At 42.2% G+C, this 20992-nt stretch overlaps 2 long non-coding RNA genes across 4 annotated transcripts in view; one reads left to right on the plus strand and one right to left on the minus strand.

The window, feature by feature from the left end:
• Positions 1–413: 413 nt before the first annotated feature.
• The window catches only part of LOC129711968 (uncharacterized), a 35377-nt gene continuing 14798 nt past the window's right edge, over positions 414–20992 (minus strand). Inside the window, exons 1-4 of one of the 3 annotated variants that reach the window (XR_008725975.1) lie at positions 12133–12227; positions 11828–11939; positions 6365–6565; positions 414–2460 (exon numbers count right to left, since the gene is read on the minus strand). This is a non-coding gene — a long non-coding RNA (uncharacterized LOC129711968). Of the gene's footprint in view, positions 2461–6276; positions 6566–11827; positions 12241–20992 lie in introns of those variants that run through there. The other 2 variants (XR_008725976.1, XR_008725973.1) reach the window with 2 other exon arrangements.
• Positions 15898–19500, plus strand: LOC129711976 (uncharacterized). Its single transcript, XR_008725977.1, has 3 exons — positions 15898–16135; positions 16516–16600; positions 18574–19500. It is a non-coding gene; the product is annotated as an uncharacterized LOC129711976 (long non-coding RNA).

Below are 20992 nucleotides of genomic sequence, written 5' to 3' on the forward strand. Positions count from 1 at the left end.
ATCCTTCTCGGCCCCTCGGACTCAATCAAAATGATAGCAGACAGCCTTGGAAGCCTTAGCCCATTACTTAAACCTCACGTCAAAAACATTGGCATGATATTTGACTCAGCATTGAAATTTGACAAACAAGTCAAAGCTGTGGTAAAAGCTATCTTCCTCCAGCTTCGGACGATAGCTAAAATAAAACCATTCCTCCAGTTTGATGACCTCAAAAAGATCATCCACACATTTATCTTCTTCCGCCACGATTACTGCAACTCCCTCTACACTGGCATCAGCCAATCTTCCCTGTCCCACCTGCAACTGGTCCAAAATGCCGCAGCGATACTCCTGATGGGCTCCCGAAAAAGAGACCACATCACCCCGATTCTGGCCTCTCTCCACTGGCTCCCTGTGCCGTTTCAAGATCCTTCTTTATGTCTACAAAGCCCTTAACGGGCTTGCCCCCACCTACATCAAAAATCTGCTTACCCACCACACCACCTCCAGGTCCCTCAGATCGGCCGACTTGGGGTTACTCAACATCCTGCGGTCTTTGCAGTTGCAGCTCCTAGACTGTGGAACAGCATCCCTCTTCCCATCAGAAATGCCCCCTCCATCGACTCTTTTAAGTACAGACTTAAAACTCATCTTTACTCTCAAGCCTTTCTTGACGTCCTCTGAGGGAGGGTTATATGTATTTATTTATGTATGTACTTAATCTATGAACCAATGTTGTATAACGTTAGTACCTCCACCAATGTAAAGCACTTTGGTCAATGAGAGTTGTTTTTTAAATGTGCTATAGAAATAAAAGTGACTTGACTTGACTTGACCTTAAAGGCAGACCATAGCTTACTTGTGGAAGGAGTTTCCTTGGAGCGCAGGAGGATGAGGGGTGAACTTATGGAGGTGTACAATATCATGAGAGGAATAGATCAGGTAGACACACAGAGTCTCTTGCCCAGAGTAGGGGAATCAAGGACAAGAGGGGAAAAGATGAGGGGTAACTTTTTCACACAAAGGGTGGTGGGCATATGGAATGAGCTGCCAGAGGAGGCAGTTAAGGCAGATATTATCACAATATTTGAGAAACATTTAGACAGGTACATGGAGATGATAGGTTTAGAGGGATATGGGCCAAACGCAGACAGGTGGGACGAGTATAGATGGGACATGTTGGCCAGTGTGGGCAAGTTGGGCCGAGGGGTCTGTTTCCACGCTACCCTATGACTATGACTAAATGAGTTGCAATTCTAATTAGTCCAATCATAACTTTAAATCTGCATAACAAGTTTTTCCAGCTGGTGTCGTTATATAATATCCCTAACCCTGGTTTCATTCCTCAGCTTAGGAATGTTTGAACTGTTGCATCAGTCTTGTCACCGTTAGTATGAATAGCTAACACAGCCCAGATTAATGACCAGCAGATACTGTTTGTTTCTTGAGTTTCATTGCCTATCGGGAATTCATTTACCAACTAAGTTATTTAATAGGTTTGCGACTTGAATCTTTCACTTATTGGGTTTATTTTGCTAGCAAGTTAGACATTGCAAAAGGAACCAAAGGGAAACATGAGATAATTAAAGATAAAGCCTGCAGGCCAGCTGCCTCCTTTTTATAAGATTTTCTTAAGAAAAGCATTCTTTCACATGTACAGTAGTATTTATTTCCACAGAGATTTAAAAAAATCAGGCTGCTAGAATATCAATTCAATACCCAGTTGAAATACAAAACCTCAGATAAAAGTGGAGCTCCAAAATAACAATCAACAAAATGTTTATATAAGCAATTGAAATCGAAACCAGAATTTTCAATTAAAACCAGGCTAGCCAACTATACAATGCAAATATGAAATTACTTTGATGCATCCTAATGGGCTTTTAGAAGCATTTTACTTTTAATTGTTATGTTTTTTCAAACAATAATAATAATTTAATATAATTAGTCTGATAGATATGATTTTAAAACAATAAGGATCAGGTATAACATTTTAACCTTATTCAATATTTTCCTGTGATGAGACATGGTTGTGGGATGGAACTGATTGCAGTGTTTTAGCCATTATACTGATATACGTCACTTTTTCAGCCTGGCTTTTTGCTGAAAATGCAGCATCATTCAATTCATTTTTATAACAGACATCTGCTGAACATGTGACTGGACATGAGAGTCATAAAGACATGGATCTGCGGCACGGTGGCGCAGCAGTAGAGTTGCTGCCTTAAAGCGGCAGAGACCTGGACTTCATCCTGACTACAGGTGCTCTCTGTACGGAGCGTATGCTTTCTCCCCGTGACCGCGTGGGTTTGCTCCGGGTGCTCTGGTTTCCTCCCACGCTCCAAAGACATACAGGTTTGAAGGCTAATTGGCTCGGTAACATTGTAAGTTGTCCCTAGTGTGTGTAGGACAGCGTGCGGGATTGCTGGTCGGTGCAGACTCGGTTGGCCGAAGGGTCGGTTTCCATGTTGCATCTCGAAACTAAACAAAACAAACCAAACTAAACATTATTTTATAAAGTTGCATATTCAAACCAAAAGCTGGTGGGTGGTGGTCCAGACTGATGAAAGGCACAGAGAAACAGCATTAACGGTGTCAGGCATAAACAGAAAAAACAGGATCAGGAGTAGGCCACTCAGTCCATTGAGCCTGTTCTGCTCTTTAGGAAGATCATAGCTGACCCATACTTCACCTCAACCCCACTTTCCCATTCTCATCCTAGATCCCTTGTACTTGGGTGTTTGGCAATTTCCACCGTAAATATATTCAATGATTCTGCCTTCACAGTTCTCTCTGATAGAGATATATGACATTCTGAGGTAAAATAATTCCTGCTCATCTTTGACCTAAATGGATGCGCACTTTTGTGAACCCACCTCTATACTTCTGGATACTCATCACATCCACCTGTTGACCTTTCCCAGAATCCTACATGTTTAAATGAGAACACTTCACATTATTTTAAAATCCAATTAGTATAAGCCATACTGCTCCAATTCCTGTCGTACATCAACTCCTTAAACCCATGAATCAACCTGATGAAACCTCCCTGCATTGCTCCTTTAATACCATTCCTTAACAATGGAGGTCTGCAATACTGATGGAGAATGCAATACTGATGGTGCCATTTCACTCATGCTCACTAAACTTGCATCAAAACGTTATCTAACATTCCATTAGCCTTTCTAATTACATCCTGGAACTCTATGCTAACTTTATGTTTCACATGCTATGACCTCCAGATCCTTTTGCATTGCAGCATTTTCTAATCTCACTACATTTAAGTAGTAAATTCTTCCTTTCTGTCAATAATTTTACATTTTCCCAACATTACATGCGTTCCATCTACCTGTTATATCATTTAACGTTTCATCTTCCCTTTTAGACTCTTTATGTCCTTCTTGTAATTTGTTCACCCACCTATCTTTATATCATAAAGCAGTAGGCATCGCTTTATACCTTTTGGTTTACCAGCCTTGGAGGGTATCTGCCGCACACGGTGCCTCAGGAAGGCCGTCAGCATTCACAAAGACTCCTCACACCCTTGTAATGGACTGTTCCTTCCTTCCGGCAGACGTTACAAGGTCTTCTACGCCCGCACCTCCAGACTCAGGAACAGCTTCTTTCCCAGAGCTATAGCTGCTCTGAACCGGCCCTGCTGAGTGCCCCCCACCCCCACGGACTGTCTCCCTCGGATGGTCACGTCGCACAGACACATCTGCACTTTAGTCTGTTTTGACTATTTTACTGTTGTAATGTTCTTTGTACAAACCATGTTCTCAGGGTATCTAAACCTAAATTTTAGTAGTTACTTAAGTTATGATGTCGGATGGAAGCTGCATACCCAAATCTCGTTGCACTTATGTGCAATGACAATAAAATATATTATTATTATGTGCAATGATAATAAAATATATTATTATAATAATAATAATTATTATTATTATTATTATTATTATTATTATTATTATTATTATTATTATATGTCCTTTAAATTTATGACCCTGACTTTTTAAACAAAACAAAAGAGGTGAATTTTCAAAATAAATCTCCCATTAAGGGATTCTTCCAATTAACAGAAAATCAGCGGACATTTGAGAAAAATGGTGCAAAGTGACAGAATGTGTTTTGCTCCCAGAACATACTAATTGATAGCCCACAACTGCTTTGCTCAACTGGTAGCAGATTTGTCTGAATAACAGCATATAATTTAGCTTTAGCTTCATGCACGTAAATGCCGGAGGGCCTGCTTTTGGAGCATTTAAATTACTAGTTAAGATGTAAGTAATATTCTGTGACATCTTTTAATCAGCAACACTAAGAGAAATTCTAGAATTAATGTAATGATTTGCAGCAGTCCACAGCCAGTTACTGAAGAACAATGAAACAAGTAGCAGGCTGGTGTTGAGGCTTTCAGATATGTGGGCCCAGGGACCAGGGCAAGTGCGAAGTCAGGATAACGTGTAGCCAGGAAATGGGATTTCTGAGAATCCTGCAGTGGAAGAATGAAGGGATGGATTGTCTGGGGATAAGGGAAGAGGGTAGGATAGAATGCAAGCTGAAGGGAGAGAAAATATAAACTATATGCAAACTTTGCCATGACAGTAATATATAATGTAATGTCGGTAGTCGGTAGGCGGCGCGACTCTCGTCAGCAGCGGCCTCTGAAGCCCGTCTGCGTTTTTATTATTTTTTGTCTATGTTTTTATGTAGTTTTTGTTATTTTTTGTGGGGGGGTGTGTGTGTGGGGGGGGGGGGGGGGGGTGTGGGTGGGGTGGGTGGGAGGGAGGGGGTAACTTTTAAATCTCTCCCTGCATGGGAGACCCGACCTTTTCTTTGTCGGGTCTCCGTTGTCGTTGGGGCTGCAACGAGGAGCGGCCTCCAACAGGAGAAGACCGGGGGCTCTGGTGCCGACGACTCACCTCACCGTCGCGGAGCTGGCCGAGTCCGGAGCGGGTGGAGCGGTGGAGGAGCGCTGCTGCAGCCCGACCTCCGGAGATTCGGAGGCTGCAACTGCGGGTCTGGCGGACGGCGGCACCGGGAGCCCGCGGGTCCCTGGAGGGAGACCGCTTTTCAGGGCCTCCGCAACGGCGACTTCTCCCGCCCGAGTTGCGGGGTCAAAGAGCTCCTGGAGCGGGGCCTTACATCACCGCCCCGCGCGGCTTGGAATGGCCGCGGGACTCTGCGGACTCTGCGAGCTCTAACATCAAGACCCGATGTGCAACCTTGCATCACCCGGCGTGGCTTTAATGGCCGCGGGACAATCGCCATCGCCAGCCGGGGGCTTTGACTTTGACTCTGACATCGGGGGGGGGAGTGCAGTGGAGAGATAAGTTTTTTTGGCCTTCCATCACAGCAATGTGATGGATGTTTATGTAAATTATGTTGTGTCTTGTGTCTATTTGTTTGTAATGTATAGCTGCAGAAACGTCATTTCGTTTGGACCTCAAGGGGGTCCAAATGATAAATAAATTGTATCTTGTAATGTTGGCAGAATAATGACTTTGAACATCCATGTCTTTCATGCCAGAGACCCAGAAGTGAAAGAGACAAAGTTCTATGTCTCTACTCTTATCTCTGTCACTATCTATATTTTAATTTGGTACTCTGGAAAACAGTTCAAATGTAATTGAAGCAGTTGCCAGCAGTAAAAGTCATAAAGATGCAGCAGGGGACAATGTGCAGGATAGGAGAGGGGAAGAGATCACTTGGCAGAGAAAGTAATGTAGTCTTAAAGAACCACGCAGTTTAAAATTGTGGTCAGTTTTGGTATTCAACTTTTGGTTCATGCAGAATGAACAAAACAGGATTGATTTTATTATCGAGAATTAAACTTAAGAATCTATAATAGACATTTCAACAAAAAAACAAGTACAAAAAATCCACCATATACTTAGATATCGTAGAATCAACAGATGATATGCTAGTCAAGAGTCAAGAGTGTTTTATTGTCATGTGTCCCCGATAGGACAATTAAATTCTTGCTTGCTGCAGCACAACAGAATATGTAAACATAGTACATAACGGGAGAAAAAAAGTTCAGTGCGTATACATACACATGCACACATACTCATTAAATAAACAAAATAAAATGCAATAATAATAATAGTCTGTTGTAGTTCAGAGCTTATATGTTGTCGTGTTTAATAGCCTGATGACTGTAGTGAAGAAACTGTTCCTGAACCTGGACATTACAGTTTTCAGGCTCCTGTAAACTGTAGTTGTCATATTAATCATTTATCAAATCCCCTATCTGCTCTCTCAGGTCACCTTATAGGACCACAAGGTACTACTTACCACACTGAAAAAACAGCATGTGTGCTATCCCTGATTCATCATTCAGTCAATGAAAAGAAGGAATTTGCTGGTGAATCTCAGATGTTACCTTTATAGGTGCCTGCAATGCCCAAAGCTCTGGGGACGTTGACAGCCTCCAGGTTGCTCGCTTAGCCCCATCAGCAGACCACTGGCTGCTGTATGACACCGGTCTCCACTTGTTCAACAGTGGATCACAGATTTCCTGAACTCCTCAGAACTCCCATTCAGCTAGATCTGCAACCACATTCATTTGAATGAACAGGAATAACTGCAAGGAAGGACGGTCAAAATAAGGCAAATTAAATTTATTGTTAAGTAATTCTGCATAATTACTTTTTATTTTGTTACATCATTTGAGCAATTAAAAAAACTTTTCAGCGCCCTTGAATTCTTCAGGGATTTTCAGAAGCCTTGAAGCAATTAGGGATATTCAGAAATATTTATAATGCGATCCCACCTTTAAGAAGTGTTCAGCGTGTAGCTTTAACTTGATGCATTATTGGACTGCATGTTGACGACTTTCAAGAAGGGGTGTTTTATGTAACTCTATCTTTGCTACTTGCCTCTGAACAGTAACACAAAAGTATTGAAGAAAAAAACTCTTTTGCTGGGTGGATCGCTGTAGCTACAGGACCTTTCCGTTTAAAATCTAGGTTTGCCTTCAGCAAGTTCAGGCTGCTCAATACAAACCTGTTATGAATATTCACCTTAGGCATGACAGAGTGAGACAAGCCATTTTCAAAACATTCAGGGTATTATTTGGTCCTAGGCATGTTAAAACTGGTGTTTATGGGAATTTTCGGTGTGCAAATTTAATGCTGTGTTTCCTACATTAAAACACTGACTATACTTTAAGACAAAAATCAATGTGTTTTTCTATAAAAATATGTGGAACTTGCAGTCATAATATAAATGCAAGTGTTTCCTCAAAATATTTCAAAGTTTATCAAGATTTATGTTTTTATTAAAGTGATTCCAAGGATAAGCATCTTCTGTAATGTTCAACAGCAGTTAAAAGTATTCTCCTTTGAGGAAAGAGGGTTAAGAGAAAATTTAATGCTGGTCTTCAAAGTTATGAAGGGTTTTAATATAACAACATAAGAAGAAACAATTTCTATTGCCAAGAGACCTGTTAAGCAGCGGAAAGGGATTATTTTGGCTTGTATGTTTTCATAATCTTGAATTTGTTGCCAGAAAGGTTGGAAGCAGCAGATTCAATAAATAATTTTCAAAATGGAATTTGTTATTGAAAAGCAAATTGATAAGAATGAATGAACAAAGGAGTGGGACCAATTAGATAGCTCTTTCAAAGCGGCAGGCACAGCCAATTTCAGCCAAACAAGTTCAGTCTCCTGAGCTGTGTGATTTTCAACAGCAAATTGCCAAGAGAGTAATCAGAAGGGGGGTAAAAAGAGTGAAAGAATAAGTGAGACAGATAAAGAAGAGAGTTATGCAGGGAGGATTTCCAAACTAAGGATCTTTACGGTTAAAGGCAAAGCTGCCAATAATTGTAATTAATTACAATGACAAATAAATGTAATTAAATGTCATTATTTAATTGATTCAACTACTTACTATGTAGAAAAAAAATAGTTAACTTGTTCATCCTTTCCTTTTGAGACATTCCTGCAAAATAGCCTTCCAGATGCTGGAATAGAGGGCAGGGAATATAATTCTGATACTTTGGTGAGGTTGCTCTTTATCTTTATCTGAATACTATGAAGGTAATTATGCTTAAGTGAAATATAATCTGATTTATTTGAGATTTCCAGTAGTTTCAGGAGTTTTTTCCTACTATTTTAGTTTAGTTTAATTTAGATACAAAGCATGGAAACAGGCCCTTCGGCCCACCCAGTCTATACCGACCAGCGATCCCCTTGGACTAACATTATCCCACACACTAGGGCCAATTTATAATTTTTACCTATTGGTTGTACTAGAGCTACACAAAGGTGAGGTTTGGTTGCAGCTTGCATTGTGGTGGAGGTCCACTGGAGGTGTACACTACTTGTGCAGTTGTATAGTCTGGTCAGCACAAAACAGGCAGGAAGTGATCGCACTGTTGAGTGGAGGGGAGATTTATGAGGATTTTCCCAGTGGTAAATTTTAGTTTTCACAAAAATTGGATAAACCTGGGTTGCATTCTTTAAATGAGTGGAAGCAGAGATGAGAGTTAAAGTTATATAAAATTATTACTGAGATGGAGAATGGAACTTTCCAGCCTTTACCATTCCATTAACAATGCTTGTTTCCTGATTGATGAGAGTGTTGGTAAATGCACAAGGACTGAAAGACTCCAAGCTGTTCTTGGTTCCAGCACCTCCTGCACACTAGTGCCAAGGGTAAATGAGTCCTATACCTTGTGTAGATACTAATGAGTGAACTGACTGTTAACTTTAAGGTAATGGGCAGCTCCAGGGCTGAAGCCTAGATGTACACCTCATCTCACAATACAGGCACATACCTGTAGGAGGCAGTGCACGTGATCTATCGCATGTTGGATATTAATAGAGATAAAACCATCAAGTAGTGACTTAGGATGACCTGCAATTTGTGGGAATCCCAGAGTCCTTCCTGCTGTTCTGTGTTGCTAACAGAGAAAATAATTTGAACAAACACAGCATCAGTTAGCTGCCCAACAACAGATTGACCAATGTTTTCATCTTTGATGGGCTGGAGAAACTGGAAGCAAAGACAATGGGGATGGTAAAATGTTAACTGCATTATTGATGCAGTGCTCTCTGTAGATGTGGGGTCCGTGCCTTGTTGCAAGAGAAAAGAGTATTGTCTTACTGCCTTTTTAAAGTAGTTTATTCTCCATTAACTGACCCACAGCTATTTTGGCCTCCATGCCCTGTAGGTGCCAGAGGCTGTAATGAATTGCAACATTCTTTTCTCCTCCTATTTGGCCTCCTTTCAGCTCATTTCCTCCACTGTGCATTTCCTCCAGATAGCACTTTCAATTCAAAGTCGGGAGATTGTGATTTTGTGAGAACACATGAGCCAGCCCCACATTCCGCTACGGTACCTGGACAGTCTGCACTGTCAACAGTGCTAGCTTGCAGTTGTGACCCATCAAGGTCTCATTTGGTCTCTTAGGTTTTCTGAAAAACATTTCATGCCATGAGCTGGATGTGCTCTCAATCAACTTCACCAAATATTCACTTCACAGTCTGAAGAAGGGCTTCGACCCAAAACTTTGCCTATTTCCTTCGCTCCATAGATGCTGCATCACCCGCTGAGTTTCTCCAGCATTTTTGTCTACCTTCGATTTTCCAGCCTCTGCAGTTCCTTCTTAAACAAAAGTCTGAGTACAGGTTGTCTGCAAAGTGTCCCATATTGCAATTCCCAGATATCCATGCTTGGGAGAGATGCATTTATGTTTCTCTTCACCAATTATTACTTCCTTCAGCCTCAAGGGAACTGACAAAAATACCCTAATAAAAACCGTTCTGCCGTCAGTACCCTTTAAAATAACCTAAGTGGCCAAACTGCCTGAAGGCGAAAAGAAAAGTGCTTCCCAGACCAGCGTTTCAACTGAGGGTCTCTTAGATTACCTGGGAAATGGCTGTTTCTGTCTTCTGCTAACAATAATTAGCAGAAAGATTGAGAAACCGGCATCAAGAAAGGTAAAGGTGAAATTACAGCAGAAGCTGAGAAAGACTAACAAATTCCTTGCTCATTACCAATAGGTGCATTGGCTACTCAAGTTAAATCACAACAGAACACATCAGATTTTCAGCAGCTGTTTTATTTCATTTTACAGCTATAAATGGGCAAAAGTCAAACTCAAGTTGACCTCTATGAGTGAGGATAGTTGTGGAGAGGCAGTGAGAGGGTGCAAGTAAGATGGTAGAAAGAATGGACACGTTCTCCAGCCAGTTTGCAGATGCTCAGGCTGAGCCCAATGACAGGATCTCAGCCCCTTCATTGTGAAACATTCACACAGTCCTCAATAGTGACTCAATGGATTTAGTTATATTTATGACATTTCTTGCCTTTCTTGTGTGGAATACTCAGATGCTCCAAAATGGGTCACTATGAAATGTCAACTGGTCATGTGCCCTTGATTAGGGACATTCACTTTATACCCCATCATCTTATTTTAACATGTAATGGGAGACCAATATGCAACATTGAGACCATTGCATAAGTTCATAAGTGATAGGAGCAGAATTAGGCCATTCGGCCCGCCGTCTACTGCGCCATTCAATCATGTTGCATATTTAACCACGACTATGCTTATTTGAGGTGGGTTTGAATATCTTTAAACATTTACTGATTTAACATTGATCACTCTTGGTAGTTAAAGAAATCCTGCACTACACACAAAATATTTTCCAACTGGGTCCAGATGCCATCTCTGTGCAGAAAGCAAATGAGATTGAGACGATCTGAATGATCTGAATGAGCTTAAGACAGTGAAAGGTAAAGGAACATTGCCCCCACTAAAACAATAAACAGATGAGCAGCGAACCAAATGTGCAAGTACCCCACTGCTGGTATGCAGCTGCAGAATGTGTAACATAAACAAAATAGCTCATTGTTGCTGGTGGGGAAATTCCTTACAGAGAAAGAAATGTGTTGAGCTGCTGAAATGCTAAATGTATAGATTATTTGAGTTGTTACTGAAATGATTCCCAGTTGATATATGGATATATTATGATGTTATTTTGTACTGCCGATATAAACTGGTAACATCCCTCACAAGCCACATTTGTCCGCAGCACACTACACAAAGAGTTATTTTCATTTCAACATATTAATTTGGCTTATTGTGTTTATCAATATCCTTGATTTTCTAAGAAGCTTTCTTTCCCTCTAATGTACTACTAGACTAAGTGGGACCCGTTGGGTCCCATGTTCACACGGGAGGGCTGGTCCCCCAACGCTATATTCCACCTCTTCACCAATTGGTGGCCAGTGGGGTGGGGGTCTTTCTGGAGTGCTAATATGGGTGTTGTGGGCTGAAGGGACTGGTTTCAAGAGGGCTAGTATGGACATTGTGGGTCGAATGGACGGGCTGGCAGCTCAGTCACTCAGGCCTGGTGGGCTGGCAGCTCAGTCACTCAGGCCTGGTGGGCTGGCAGCTCAGTCACTCAGGGCTGGTGGGCTGGCAGCTCAGTCACTCAGGGCTGGTGGGCTGGCAGTTCAATCACTCAGGGCTAGTGGGCTGGCAGCTCAGTCACTCAGGGCTGGTGGGCTGGCAGATCAGCCACTCAGGGCTGGTGGGCTGGCAGTTCACTCACGACTATTCCTTGAAATTCCATTCCAAGCAGCGTGCAGGCCACCAAATTCAATTTCATAGCATTTCAAGCAGAGTGCAGGCTACCAAATTCAATTTCATAGCGTTTCAAGCCGAGTGCAGGCCATCAAATTCAATTTCATAGCATTTCAAGCAGAGTGCAGGCCACCAAATTCAATCTCATAGCATTTGAAGCAGAGTGCAGGCCACCAAATTGCCAAACTACTCATTGCATTGTCATTAAGGGCTAACAAATCATTTATTGCATGTACATTGCAGACTCACAGTTCATTTGATTCACGGCTTAGAATCACAGTTGTGGACTCTCCCTCACGAACTTCCAGAGTAAATGATTCGCATCCAGGCATCCGGGGTTTTATAGTCCTGCGTTTTTTTTCTAAAATCAAGATACAGCACAGACAGGAAGTGGTCAAGATGATACTTTTAGTTATATAGATGGAATGTGAAGTGATCAATGTGGAAACAGAGACTATACAAAAACTTGAAATCTCTGCATTTTCTCGAGTTTTATTTTAGCAGTGATTTTAACATTTTACTTTTACTGGGCACTGTTAAGTGAACAAATTAACCTGTAGAATTGTGACTGCTGTTTTGCTCACGCCTGTTTAGTTGTGGACTACTAAGGTTGTGCTGTTGCCTGGTTACACCACTCAATTTACATGATGTGGTTTGAAACCGTAACCCCTCTCTCTTTCCCGTGCCTCCCGCCCCACCCCCCATCCTGGAACGCACACATTTCTCCCACCATGTCCCACCCCCACAGTTAAAGGCTGCTTCTCATTTGTTATCCTCAACCCACACTGGAAAAGAGACATAAATACCAAGTGAAAGAAATGTCAATGGAGCCCCGAGATGGGCAATTAATGTGTACAATTAAAGCTGTCACCATAACTTGTCAAATCAAGCTACCAAGTCAAGAACAGAAAAAACAATTAATTCTTAAATTAATTAGCTGTATGTTATTCATAAATAAAAATGCACAGGCACAATATTGCAAACAATGGAGAATACCTAGTGTTTTAAGCCTGTTACTGATGCACTGACACATCTTACACTTCTGTAAAGAAAATACAAGATGGTCAAATCAAGTTGTGCCTCTATTTAAGAACGGCTGCAAAGAAAAAAAAACTGGGGATGAGAGACCAGTAAGCCTAACAACGGTGTCAGCAAAGTTACTAGAGAAGATCCTGAGGTATAAAATGTACATGCTTTTGGAATGACAGGGGTTAATCAGGGATAGAGAGCATGGCTTTGTGTGTGAGACATCAAAACTCAGAAATCTGATTTTGAAGGAATAACTAAGAAGATTGACAAGGGCAGAGCCATAGACATAGTCTATATGGACTTCAGTAAAGCTTTTGATAATAATCCGCATGATAGCCTGCTCTGGAAAGCTTGGTCACATGGGATCCAGGGAGCTAACTGGATATAGGATTGGCTTCATGGTAGGAAGCGGAAGGTAGTAGTGGAAGGTTATTTATCGGACTGAATGCCTGTCCTTCTGTTGCCCCTCAGGTTCCTATAAATTCTTTCCCCTCTCACCTTAAACCTATGTCCTCTGTTTCATGATTCCCCTAATGCTGTGGGCAAGAACATTGAATTCTCCCAATTTTGTTAGCCCTTCTGTCTCATCCCCTTCCTATCTCTCCCTCAGCCCTCGGGCTCCTCCTCCTCCTCCTTTTTCCTTTCTTCTCCCCACCCCCTGAAACCCTTCTTCAATCTGAAGAAGGGTTTCAGCCCAAAACGTTGCCTATTTCCTTCGCTCCATAGATGCTGCTGCACCCTCTGAGTTTCTCCAGCATTTTTGTGTACCTAAAAGACTCAATACCCTGACCAATGAAGAGTAATGCACCAAAAGCCTTTTGACCACTCTATCTACCCGTGACACAGTTTTCAAGGAACTACTGTATGTACCTGCACTCCTGGATTCCTCTGTTCTACAAAACTCCCCAGTGCTGCCATTCACTACGAAGATCCTGCCCTGCTTTGACTTCCCAAATGCAACACCACGCACTTATCTGCATTAAACTCCGTTAACCATTCCTCAGTCCATTTGTCCAACTGATCATAATCCTGCTGTAATTTTAGATAACTATCTGTGTTATCTATGACACAACCCACTTTAGTATCATCTGCAAACATAATAATCTTGTCTTCTACTTTCTCATCCAAATTGTTGATATGAACCATGAACAGCAATAGCCCTATATCAAACCCTGAGACACACCACTAGCCACAGACTAACAGTCCAAAACACAGCCTTCCACCATCTGTGTGCGGACATGGCGTCGAAGGACAAGAAGCCGAAGCAAAGAAGTGGAAACCAAACAACCGAATGGAAATGACGCCGAAAAGCCAGATAACCGAAAGGGCACATCGCCGAAAACCCTGGAGAAACGTTGCCTATCCCATGTGACCTAACTTTCCAGAGCAGCCTATCATGCGGAATATTATCTAAAGCTTTGCTGAAGTCCATATAGACTATGTCTATGGCTCTGCCCTTGTCAATCTTCTTAGTTATTTCTTCAAAATTAGATTTCTGAGATATGATCTCTCACACACAAAGCCATGCTCTCTATCCCTGATTAACCCCTGTCTTTCCAAAAGCATGTACATTTTATCCCTCAGTATCTTCTCTAGTAACTTTGCTGACACCGTTGTTAGGCTTACTGGTCTCTCATTCCCAGGTTTTTTTCTATTCAGCCGTTCTTGAATAGAGGCACAACATAATTTGACTATCTTGTATTTTCTTTACAGAAGTGTAAGATGTGTCAGTGCATCAGTAACAGGCTTAAAACACTAGGTATTCTCCATAATTTGCAATATTGTGCCTGTGCATTTTTATTTATGAATAACATACAGCAAAATAATTTAAGAATTAATTGCTTTTTCTGTTCTTGACTTGGTAGCTTGATTTGACAAGTTATGGTGACAGCTTTAATTGCACATTAATTGCCCATCTCGATGCCTCCATTGACATTTCTTTCATTTGGCATTTATGTTTCTTTTCCAGTGTGGGTTTAGGATAACAAATGATAAGCAGCCTTTAACTGTGTGGGTGGGACATGGTGGGAGAAATGTGTGCTGGCCGGAATAGGGGGTGAGGCGGGAAGCACGGGAAAGAGAGAGGGGTTAGGGTTTCAAACCACATCACGTAAATTGATTTGTGTAACCAGGCAACAGCACAACCTTGGAAGTCCACAACTAAACAGGCGTGAGCAAAACAGCAGTTACAATTCCACAGGTTCATTTGTTCACTTAACAGTGCCCAGTAAAAGTAGAATGCTAAAATCACTGCTAAAATAAAACTAGAGAAAATGCAAAGATTTAATTTTTATATAGTCTCAGTTACCACATTACTTCACATTCCATAGGACATTAGAGGGAAAGAAAGGTTCTTAGAAAATCACAGATAGTGATAAACACAATAAGCCAAATTAACATGTTGAAATGAAAATAACTCTTTGTGTAGTGTGCAGCGGACAAATGTGGCTTGTGAGGGATGTTACCAGTTTATATCGGCAGTACAAAATAACATCATAATATATCCATATATCAACTGGGAATCATTTCAGTAACAACTCAAATAATCTATACCTTTAGCATTTCAGCAGCTCAACACATTTCTTTCTCTGTAAGGAATTTCCCCACCAGCAACAATGAGCTATTTTGTTTATGTTACACATTCTGCAGCTGCATACCAGCAGTGGGGTTACTTGCACATTTGTTTCGCTGCTCATCTGTTTATTGTTTTAGTGGGGGCAATGTTCCTTTTCCTTTCACTATCTTAAACTCATTCAGATATCATTCAGATCGTCTCAATCTCATTTGCTTTCTGCACAGAGATGGCATCTGGACCCAGCTGGAAAATATTTTGTGTTGTAGTGCAGGATTTTTTTTAAATACCAAGAGTGATCAATGAGAAGTTAGTAAATTGTTAAAGATATTAAAATCCACCTCAAATAAGCATAATCATGGTTAAATATGCAACATGATTGAATGACGGAGTAGACGACGGGCTGAATGACCTAATTCTGCTCCTATCACATGAACTTATGTAATGGTCTCAATGTTGGTCTCCCATTGCATGTTAAAATAAGATGATGGGGCATAAAGAGAATGTCCCTAATCAAGGGCACATGACCAGTTGACATTTCATAGTGACCCATTTTGGGGCATCTGAGTATTCCACACAAGAAAGGCAAGAAATATCATAAATATAGCTAAATTCATTGAGCTCTCACTATTGAGGACTGTGCAAATGTTTCATAATAAAGGGGAGGTGGGATCAAGTCAGCAGGAGTTGACAGCATTACAGGGCTACCTTTGGTCTCCGCCCACTCATTGTGGCCTCTTCCACGGCCCCTGACCTCCTGCACTCAGCCCCAAGCTTCTCCTTACTCCCTCCTGCCAATCATATCAGGACCCATTGCCTCACTAGATCTCCAGTCATAGACAACTTTGCTTCCACTCTCACTCCCGACCCTGCTTTTCTCACAGCTCCGATTACGACAGTCCATCTCCGGGCAGCCCGCCCACTGCCTTGTGCGGCACCTGGAGCCTCCCCGACTGGTGAGCTTCCTTGCTTCATTAGTGCACTCCGCTGTGCACCGGGACTAATAAAGATCAGTATTTCCGTGAGTCCCTTTGAAATAGCAGTGATTGACAGGAGACTTTCAGCTCTGAAGGTAATGACCTTCAAAGCAATGGAACAGATAGATATTATGGGGAAGGGATCATAAAAGGCTGTTTTAACTCTTTTAAGAGCAGCCACTCACTATTGCCGTGTTTTTGATCATGGGGAATGGCCTTCTAATGGTCAAAGAGGAAAAATGGTATTGAAGAGAAGTTGAAAAGTTTGATAATAATTGGATAAATAAACGAACAATCATTTTACTTTTCTACATTTTCTTTCTACTTTTTTCCATTAATTTCATACAAATATAATATAGGGAGGTTGCACGGCAGTCGGGTCACGACCCGTGACCCATACGGTTGCTACGCTACGCCAACTGGAGTACACGCGATGAACTGGAGGTAAGCACAGACCATTGTTTCCAGCGTAGCGAGCCCGTTAAAACCCGCTGAAATGGTCAATTTATGCACTGTTAATAATTATGGAAATCGGCAAAAAAAATATTTTTGCATGTAAAAACCCACTTCAGAACCATGGACGATTTAAATATTTTACAGCCCGATTTATCACTTCTGAAACTTTTTAGATATTAAACGAATCAAGAAAAAACACAAATAATGCCTTACTGTTGATGAAATGCAGTGAGCAAACGTGATAATTCCCAATATTTTCAATCTCGATATCTGCACGGCCAATGTTCGCCAAGCACTTTAGCTGTTGTTGTCCCTTCAGCTCTCGCTTCTCTTTACCTTCATTTCTCTTCACCTTTGGAATTCTGAAGTAGGATAGATGTCTCTCACGGTTACCCCAATTTCCACAATTATTTAAAGCGCAATAATTAACCATTTTGGCGGTTTTTAACAGGTAGGAAAGTACGCGTTTCGTGTATTAACAACATATACCGGAAGCTGCGATGTCCTCCAGATGGATTGAGCGGCTCCGTGCGTCAAGCCCTTTGACCCGGTGACCTTACGTGCAACCCCCCTATACTAACTAACTTTAACTTGGGGTAATTGATGTGGGCAGGACAGTAGACATTGTTTACAAGGACTTTGGTAAAGATTTTCATCAAGGTCCATGCAATAGTTTGGTCTCAAATATTAGGGCGTAAGTTCAGAAATTCATAGGTGATAGGAGAAGAATTAGGTTATTCAGCCCATCAAGGCTACTCTGCCATTCAATCATGGGTGATCTATCTTTCCCTCTAGACCCCATTCTCCTGCCTTCTGCCCATAACCACTGACACCCAAACTAATGTACAAAACATTGGTAAGGCCTCACTGAGACTATTGGATAAATCAGTATGCCACACTACAGGAAGAACATTAACATTAGAGATTGTGCAGAAGAGCTTCACCTGGATGTTGACTGGAACAGAGTGCTTTACTTGTAAAGAGAGAATGGATAGGCTGGGTTTATTATCACTGGAATGTATGGGGCTGAGAGGTGACCTTTTAGAGATTTATAAAATTATCAGGGGCATAGATAGGATGGATAGTCATAATCTTTTTCCTGGACTGGGGAATTTTAAACCAGGGGTCATATGCTTGAGATGTGAGGGGGGGGGGGGGGGGGGGGGGGGGGGTTGGGGTAAAGGAGATCTGCATATCAGTTTTTTCACTGAACTGGTGGTTGAATGGAAGAGGTAGATCCAATCACAATATTTAAAAGGCATTCAGATAGCATTGGGATATGGGCCTAATATAGGCAAACGGGATTAGCATGGTTATCTTTATGGTTGGCAGGTACGAGTTGTGGTTATTCTGTGCTGCCTAACTCTGTCTCAATGTTCTATTCCCTGAACACTAAACCTTGCCTTTGACTTACCCTTCATTCCACCTCCAGTCACCTTGCACTATCTTATCCTGCTCCTTCATTGCTGACCTGACCTTATACCTCCTCCCTGTTTTAGGGTCTCGGTGACTTTGACCCCGAGTCTCCAGCACTTGGCTGTTTCCACCATTCCCCTGCACTCCACTCTTCCTGCTCTTATCAAGTGCTTGACTGGTCTGCAGTCTCTGGTTGTAATTACTTCCTCCCTGTTGAACAGACCCCACTGATTCTGCCACCTTTGATCTGCCTTTTCAAGCAGCATTTAATTTCTTTATTTGTATTTTTTATTCTCCTTTCCCTTCCAGCTTAATTTTTTCTTTCCTGGATCTCAGAACATTTTTTCCCATCTGCTGATCGTATTCAACTATCACTCTCCCTCGCTTTCCTCCAAACACTACTTTGATCTGTTAAGACTTGCAAAATAATTTTCCATTTGTTTCATGGCTGCATCTTTGACACAGTTTTATCACCCCCCCTCCCCCTCCCCCTCACCCCCCCCCCCACTCTCTCCTTCCTTTTTCCATTACATGCTTTCACTCAGCTTCAAATAGACAAAGGCACAGCACGGGAGTGTACCAGGGACGACACACACAGACAAATAACACTGTAGACAAAACAAATCAGTGCATGAAGAGGGAAGCCGCTGAGCCCAGCCCTTGCTCATCCCTGAGGACCGGAGAACTGGAGAGGAGGGTGGAGGAAGTCCGTGACAAAGGACACAAGAACAAAAGGGCTAGTAAGAGGAGCTGTGATCTTACCTTCTGCATCCTCAAGGTTGGCCACGGGGGGCTTCCCCAGAACACAAAATGGTGGCCTGGCACAGAGATGGACAACAGTTCACTGACCGATCCGAATCAAGGCAATGTCTGCAATAGGCCTTAATGGCCAGCTGCAGCTTGGACTTTGAAAATTATGCCAAAACCTGGCGACTCTTGAATATGGTCTTGAAATAGTGGACAATTTCTATACACTTTGTACTTAATCTGGTACAGTATTACAGTATTACTATACTGTGCTTCAGTATAGTAATAATTTACTGAACTGTATGCAAAAAAAAAAAAGAATTTAACCGCACCTCGGTACATGTGATAATAAAGAACCATTGGATTCTTATTGTGAACAAACAGGTAGCAGTCCAGTTATCATTCCGAGTTTTTATTTCTTCAAGCATTTTCTAGGCTCTAGGGATCACTGGTATGGCTAACATTTAGTAGCCATCCCAAGTTGCCTCTTAAGGTGGTAATGAGCCACCTTCTTAAACTCCTGCAGTCCATCCAGGGAGGGTACTTATGTAGTGCCATCAGGTAAACTGCTGCCAGATTTAGACTTAATGACGATGAAGGTGAAATTGTTCAGATAAAATCTACAAGCTTTCACGATGTCTCGTCAAGCACCATAAATTAGATATGAATGCAAAGGTAAAAAAAAGTGGGAGTTATCTACAGCCCCCCAAACAGTACCACATCTGGAGTATTGTGTGCAGCTTTGGTCCCCTAATTTGAGGAAGGAAATCCTTGCTAATGAGGCAGTGCATCGTATGTTCACGAGGTTAATCCCAGGGATGGCGAGTGTCATATGAGGAAAGATTGGAAAGACTGGGCTTGTATTCACTGGGCTTGCGACTACTCACCCCCCCCTTCTCCAAGCGCACCACCGGTGAAAGATTAGAAAAGTTATGAAGCCGTGAGATCAGCAGATTGGTCTTCTCGCCCCCCCCCCCCCCCCCCCCCCATGAGTGGTCGTAATGGGAGCCGTGCCTGCGCTGTTAAGGGCTATGGGTGAGCTGTGGAATATTGCTTTGAGGGAACGGGTTGCGTTGGGGGAACAGATGAGTGGTGGAATATTGCCTTGGGGAATGGGTTGCGTTGGGGGGACGAGGCCTCCCGTGTGACTGGGACCCAACGGGTCCCACTTAGTCTAGTAAAATTATAAAAGGACTGGACAAGCTAGATGCAGGAAAAATGTTCCCAATTTCGGGGGAGTCCAGAACCAGGGGCCACAGTCTAAGATTAAAGGGAATGCCATTTACAACTGAGATGAGAAAAAAACTTTTTCACCCAAACAGTTGTGAATTTGTGGAATTATCTGCCACAGAAGACAATGGAGGCCAATTCACTGGATGGATTTAAAATAGAGTTAGATGGAGCTCTAGGGTCTCATGGAATCAAGGGATATGGGGAGAAGGCAGGCACGGGTTACTGATTACTGATGATTAGCCATGGTCACAATGAATGGCAGTGCTGGCTTGAAGGGCCAAATGGCCTCCTCCTATTTTCTATGTTCGTAATCAGAGCAGGATCCATCAAAGGCAGACATCAATATTGAAATAAGTGGGAATGGGTCAAATGGCACTGCTCCCTTGGGAGTTAGCAGGGAACCAATGTTCTAAATGACCCTTCCATTTGTGTTGGAAGCCATCCAGGAGATCTTTCATAGATGAAAATTCTCTTCAAGATAGATTCTAGATGATAATTATCATCAGCCGGGCCTGGGGCAATACAAGTGTCCTCTGAACAATACCAGTATCCTCTGCCAAGAGAGCACAGCTAAAGTGAAAGCAGCAACCTCTGACTTGAACAACAGAGAGAGAGCCAGCCATGTTGTTTTGGATGCAAAAGTCCAGATTCCTGATTCAAGCCTTTTGCTCCAGGCTAATTTATGACACAGATGATTAGTAGGAGTGAGTACATCTTTTAAGGAATGCAAACATGAAGCACCTGCTCTGGAGAGACTACAGCATTGATAAGGGCTACATGATTGAGTGTCTGCAGCAAGGATCTCGGAGCTCTGATATGATACAACAGCACCTGGAAATACAAGCCCACCCCTCACACTGGGAAATACAGGACCAGTTGCAGCAGAGCCAACACATCCCGGATTCACCCGGACAGCCACCCATAAAATGTTATGAAAGACATCAGGTGCCGCCAGCAATGGCTGCCTTACCAATGGTCTGTCCG

This window comes from Leucoraja erinacea, chromosome 2 (genome assembly GCF_028641065.1).
Source record: "Leucoraja erinacea ecotype New England chromosome 2, Leri_hhj_1, whole genome shotgun sequence".
In the NCBI taxonomy this organism is placed as follows: domain Eukaryota; kingdom Metazoa; phylum Chordata; class Chondrichthyes; order Rajiformes; family Rajidae; genus Leucoraja; species Leucoraja erinaceus.